Source organism: Vulpes vulpes, chromosome 9 (genome assembly GCF_048418805.1).
Source record: "Vulpes vulpes isolate BD-2025 chromosome 9, VulVul3, whole genome shotgun sequence".
Taxonomy (NCBI): domain Eukaryota; kingdom Metazoa; phylum Chordata; class Mammalia; order Carnivora; family Canidae; genus Vulpes; species Vulpes vulpes.
This window is the reverse complement of record NC_132788.1, coordinates 73087100-73093774: the sequence shown is the minus strand read 5'-3', so window position 1 is coordinate 73093774 and position 6675 is coordinate 73087100. Positions and strand designations below refer to the sequence as shown.

General features: G+C 45.9%; 1 pseudogene; it reads right to left on the bottom strand.

Moving 5' to 3' along the window:
• Nucleotides 1-4892: 4892 nt before the first annotated feature.
• Nucleotides 4893-5332, bottom strand: LOC112913229 (NADH dehydrogenase [ubiquinone] 1 beta subcomplex subunit 2, mitochondrial pseudogene; annotated as a pseudogene).
• Nucleotides 5333-6675: the final 1343 nt, after the last annotated feature.

The window sequence follows — 6675 nt, the reverse complement described above, 5'->3', positions numbered from 1 at the left end:
TCTTTTGTGTGCTCATGCTCCACTTCTAATTTATTATCAAGGTGTCTGCATCCTACACCTTCCTCAATGTTTTCCACATCTCTCCATCACCATCAGTCTACTCAGGCCTTTGGGTGGTGAGCTGCAGGCATCTTGAAACTGTTTTCCCGGGATGCTTGGGTGGCTCCGCGGTTAAGCGTCTGCCTTTGGCTCAGTGCATGATCCTGGAGTCCCAGGATCAAGTTCCACATTGGGTTCCCTGCATCCAGCCTGCCTCTCCCTCTTCCTATGTCTCTGCCTCTCTCTCTCTTTCTCTCTCTCTCTGTCTCTGTCTTTCATGAATAAATAAATAAAATCTTAAAAAAAAAAAACTTTTCCCAGCTTCTGGTCGGTCATGCCCCTCCTCTACAGTACTTAGCATTTGTTTCTGCTGCAAGGGACAAACTCAAAATAAAAATGCAGAGATGTGATTAGCAATTCAGGGGTGGTGTGACATTCCTCAAACCACCAGAGACCCAGCCTTCATTCTTGTGTTTTATGATGTAGCTTCTGTTCCAAGGTCACCTCATGGTTCACAATGTCTGCCAGAGCTCCAGCCAACACATCTGCATTGCAGCTAGCAGGAATAAGGAAAGCATTGAAGAACATGCTCTCTTCCTTAATGGGTACTTCCCAGAATTGTGCACACAAACCTTTATGTTGCATTGTCCATAACTTACACACACAACCACACTTGGAGGCAAGGGAGACTGGGAAATTTAGTCTTTATACCAGTCATGTGCAAATCAGGGCTGTTATTACTAGAGTAGTAATTGGGAAGCACATATTGGCAATTCCCCAGTAGGGACTTGCTTCTCCCGTTATGCAGAGAGCCTGGTTAAGGTGTCTTAGTTTGGTTTCCCTAAAGTAGACCTTGAGACAGTTTGTGGTCCTCTCCTTCCACATCATTTCAGCCAGAAAATGCTCTTTATGTGGCCTTTGAGGACTTACTCCTGGAGGTAAAGAGTTTAGTTTGATCATACAATGAGAAGCCACTATGGGGTTTTGAACACGAGAGTGACAAGATCAAATTTTCAATGTTTTCAAAGATCATTTCCGCTACTGTGTAGGACAGATTGTAGTGAAGTAAGCACCAAGCAGGGAGACTATAAGCAAGAATATTACAGGACTTCAAGGGGCAGCTGAAGGCATCTAGGTACAGATGACAGGGATAGAGGTGCGAGAGAAGGACAGATTTGGGTCATATTGTGGGTATACAGCCAATAATACTAGCTGTCGGAAAGACCCCACAAAGGATCGTAGATGAGGATGCCACTCTTTGAGAGGGGACTGGCTGGAGGAGGGGCTAGCCCACGAAGGGAAATAAATCAAAACTTCTTTTAAGGATGAGTCAGCCATATGTAGCAGGCATCCAAATGGAGACATCACGTAGGCCAGTAGCCGGTTAGTTCATGAGCCTGGTATGCAAGCACAGGGCCATGGCTAGAGGTGTATTTTTCAAATTCTCAAGCACATGGCAAGATTTAAAATCACTGAACTGGGTAAGGTCACCTGTGGAGGGTATAGATGAAAGAAGAAGCAGGGAGAGGATGGGGGGATCGAGGACAAAGCCTTCATGCGCTCCAACATGTACCAACTCTAGGTCCAAGGCCATGGATCCTGGAAAGATTCATTCCCCACTGCGTAAAATGGGAACATGTCCTGGGACAACACGCAGTGCTTTAAAAATGGAAACAAAAATAAATAAATAAAAATAATAAAAATGGAAACAGTCCTTATTTCTGCATCAAAAAGTAAATAATTTGAAGCAACAGATTACCTTTATCCAGTCAGCTGAAATGTTTTATAACCAACTGCTAGAAAAACAAGTTGTGGTTTGATTGGGTTTAATATAACTGTTTTGTGCTTGCTCTCTTTTTTCGTATTAGTTTATGTGTTTGGGCAGAGCCCATGAAACATCATATAAATGTAAAAATTGTTATTAAAAGCGTTCATAAAAGCTCCTTCATAATTCTCTTGTTTTATGTTACAAATGACATCCCAAAACAGCCCCCACGGAAAAGGATTTGGAAGATAAACATTTAAAAGACAAGGAAAAAAAGTCTTTTTTTTTTTTACATTGAATACTACTCATCATATTTTTTACATTTTTCTGCATGTCATGATAAGAAAGGAAGAAAGAAGGAAAGAAAGAAAGAAAGAAAGAAAGAAAGAAAGAAAGAAAGAAAGGCAAGGGCACCTGGGTGGCTCAGTCGGTGGGTTGTGTCTACCTTAGGCTCAGGTCATGATCAGGGGGTCCTGGGATCAAGTCCCGCTGCATCAGGCTCCCTGCTCAGTGAGGAAGCCTGCTTCTCCCTTTCCTTCTCCTGCTCCCTCTGTTGTGCTCGTGCTCTCTCGCTCTCGCTCTCGCTTTTGCTCTTGCTCTCAAGTAAATATCTTTTAAAAATGAAAGGAAAAATGGCTAATATTACTTAAGCGCCTACCACGCACAAGGCACTGTGATTATTATTGTGTGCACTACCTCATTTGATTTTTCTCCAACTCTCCCAAGAAGCGGGCATAATGCACATTACAGTGGAAGAAGCCGAGGCCCAGAGAGCGTGCGTTAACTTGCAGGCTGGACGGCGGCAGAACTGGTCTGTAAACCCAGGAGCCCATGCCCTAAGCTTTTATCCTACTGTTTCCGAACTGCTTCTTCTATACTTTGTTTCCCACTGCTGCTGTAACAAATTAACACAAACAGGGATTTAAGACAATGCTAACTTTTATCTTACAGTTCTGTAGTTCAAAGTCCAAAAATAGATCTTAGGGACTAAAATTAACATGTCTACAGAGCTGTGTTCCTTCCGGAGGCTCTAGGGGAGAATCTATTCCTGCCTGCACAGTCTTAACAGAGTTTTTGAATCAGGGGGTCTGGGAGGAGGCCTGAGGATGTGCTTTTCAATCAAGTTCCCAGGAGATGCAGACACTGCTGACCAGAGGACCCTGATTTAAGAGGCTTAAATAGAATGCCAAACGTTATATTTCCTCTGTTAAAATAGTGCCGTCCTCTTGTTTTCAAGATGACCCCTGTCTGACTCCATGGCCTTCCCCGAAATAGTACACACCCAGATCCACGAGTTTGGTTTGGTATGTTGCATGGGGCAGGGAGATAATCCCACCACCCACTTCCAACCTGGACCTTCCCATGAGACTGAATCACTAGTCCTCAGAGCGTGGCCCCTTCCAGCAATGAAAGCAACGTGGCATCTGCTTCCATGCTCACACCTCCTTCTCGGTCTCTGGCCCTCCTACCTCCCTCTTATCTTGTGATTACATGGGCCCACTAGGATCATCAACATTCCTGCCTCAAGATCCTTCCCTTATCCCCACCTACAAAGTTCCTATGCCATGTAGGGTAACCTATCCACAGACCTCGGGAATTCCACGTGGACACCCCTGGGAGCCATTATTCTGTCTACGATACCTGCCTGCCTCCTCTCTCATGCTCCCTTCTTTCCATTTGAAGAAGAAATTGCGCTAAACCATTTCAAGTTCTTCACTCAGTGTCAGGTCCTCTTTCTGGGCCTTTGCTCACCTGTATCTATCAGTATTTTTAGCATAGGAACCATGGGCCTCCACAGAATGGGGTCCCTTACTTCCTGATGAACTGGTCCCTCCCATTCAGTTATTGTCTTCAGGTTGGGTACTCAGACACTGGAAAAATGTGGGGGAAATGGGTGCCTCCCTTGACATTTGATAGCCTGGAGACAAGATTTCTCCCCCTTTCAAACAATTTCTCCCCTGACCTCCACATCTTCCTCTCAAGGGGAGGGAGAGAAAAAAGCAGAGGACCCTGGGTTGAGTGAACAAAGACACTTTGCCTTGGCATTCAAGGCCCTTCATAGTCCAACCATATCCTCCATCCTCAGTAATAAGATCCAGCTCCAACCATAGCCACAAGGTTGTGGCTGAATATGCCACAACCTCTCCAGCATGAATATGCCCTGCCCTTCCACCCATCACTCCCTTTGCACACACACCACTCCCTCCAGTGCCTCTGGGCTCCTCTGCCGGGTGAGGATGGACTAATCTTTGAAGAGGGCCCACATGTCATGCGCTTCAAGAAAACTGTTGATACTCCTTGTCAAGATTAGTAGGACCAGCTTCTGGGTTCCCAATCACTTTGTTCACACCCACTATTAAGGCAGAGATCTCTCAGCTCAGCTCAGATTAGGCCAGTATAGAAAACTTCCAGACTCAGGAAGGTGATATTCAGGGGCAGGTCTAGCTTCACCCATGGCTGGATCCAGGGTCTCAGACAATACCATCAACTTTGTCAGTTTCCTCTCTCCTTCTCTCTTATCTCCATTCCTTAGTTCTGTCCCCAGATGTCCTCTTATATGCAGCATGGGACAATGACTGCCATCTACATGTAGTCCCAGTTTAGCAAGCCAGTGGAAAACAAGACCCTCTCTTTCAACACACAGATGGCGTTTCCAGGGAGGTATCATTGGCCCTGTTTTTCCTCTATGCATCAGTGAACCCAGTATTTTGGCCAGGGAAGACAAACTTTTCAGTCATTGGCCATCTGAGGTCATGGGCCTAACCTTGCCCTGAGGATGCAGGGCACTTTAGATGGGCTTCAGTGGGACGCACAGCATGTGCAGGGGATACCCAAAGAAACATGCCAAACAGACCAAAATTACACTATCGTAGACCTCCGCAGCCTAGGGTAGGACCTACCTCTTTGTATTTTTCCTTTATCTGTTTATACAATTAGCTATTCCTAATAAACACTTTGGTGCTACTACTTGAGCACATACTTCTCATTCACTGAACAGCTATTAACTAAATGGCTACTGTGTGCCGGGCACTGTGCTGGGCACTTACTTGGACCCTTACTCCTCACAACAACCCTGGAGGCTGAGCACTTTTTTTTTTTCACTGTTGACCAAAACACTTTAATTTTACAACTTTCATGTACAATATGAAGTCCTTAATTGCTTGAAATTCTCACTTGGCTCCTGCTTGCAAAGAGTTCAATCTATATTTTCAGTCTTCATCATCAGGAAGGATACCCAGTTCCTCACCCGTCCACTGGGAAGGATCTGGATATGGAAAGTGACCCAGCACAGCATCTGAGTCATGCCAAAAAATGCCAGAGAATCCAGAACCACATGGTGCCACTGAAGAACTCGGCCTGGATCACCTGGGACCTGGTCAGCTGGGGAAGCTGTCTACACCGGGGCTCGATATGCACATTGCCACCAGCATGATGGACTCCACCGCCTCCAGCCGCCCGCTGGCCGGGGCCTCTGAACAACTGGCCTCCAACGTGAACGAAAGACGCCAAGCGCATCAGAGCCGACATGCCAGCCGGCGCCCGGAGAGCCCCTCTCAGGGCTGAGCACTTTCATCACCTGCCCTGCCTACTACTGCCAAGAATAGAAGTGAGGCTCAGAGATCTCATGTGGCAAGCCAAGGCCACCAAAAGTTGGATAAAAATAAAAGCAGAATCTGAACCAAAAGTCATTTGGCTCGAAGGACTAGATTCTTCCTATACCCTGTGTGAGCTTCGTGAGGGTAGGGCTTGAGTCTTCTTCATCTCTGTTTTGTTCTCTAGCATCTGGCCCATTTCAAGGCACCCAGCAGGTGCTCAAAAAATGTTTGTTGAAGGTGTGAGTCAGAGAACTATAGGAATGTCACACCTGCTGATTATCTGCCTGACATTCTAATAGAAGGTAGAGCTGAGTCAGTGGGATCCTCCAAGGCGAAGACTGTGAGGAGCTTCAAAGGGGACGAGGAGGGAAGGAGGTAAGGCAATAAGGCCCAGCAAAACTGAGACCTTCTTAGTTACGCCAGACAAGGGTGCTATGTATTGAATTGTGTCCCCCCATATGCATATGTTGAAGTGCTAGCCCCAGTATTCAGAATATGACCATATTTGGAGAGAGACTCTCTGCAGAGACAATCAAGTCAAAATGAGGTCATTAGGGTGGGCCTTTATCCAACATGACCAGTGTCCTTGGTAAAGGGAGAAGTATGGACACAGAACATCCATAAGGAAAGGCGCTGTGGAGACACAGGGGGAACAGAGGTGACTGTAAGCTAAGCAGAGAGGCCTGCACCAGATCCTCCCTCACCGCCAACCCTGGCAATACCATGATCTCAAAATTCCAGCCTCCAGAACCACAAGTTCATACATTTCTATTGTATAAGCCACCTGGTCTGTGGTACTTTGATGCAGCAGCCCTAGAAACTATACACGTAGACTTATGATGTGTGCCTACATGCGCACACACCTTCACGTGCACACACACATTTTTTCATTAACATTAAAAAAAACCCTAGTGAAACAATAATGGATACTTAGCTGATAAATAAAATTTCATTTCTAGACATCACACCCTCCCCACGAGCATTAGAATAAATGGGCCTCATTTAAAAGAAGTAAAATAACAACAACAATAACAAAACAAAACAAAAAACCAAACTTTCTGGTCTCCCACTTTCTACACAAAAGGTTCACTCAGGAGAAACCACCATATGAAATCCAAATTTATCCGGGTTTTACTTGGAAACAGCCTCACCGGAATGCAGAAGTGGAGCAAGAGATGAGAGAGACCGTCTGGAACCCATGTGCGTGCTGTTGCTCGGGGAGGGAGCCCAGGGAGGAAGCCAGGAGCTGCCGAGGTAGGGAAATGCCGCCAGGTC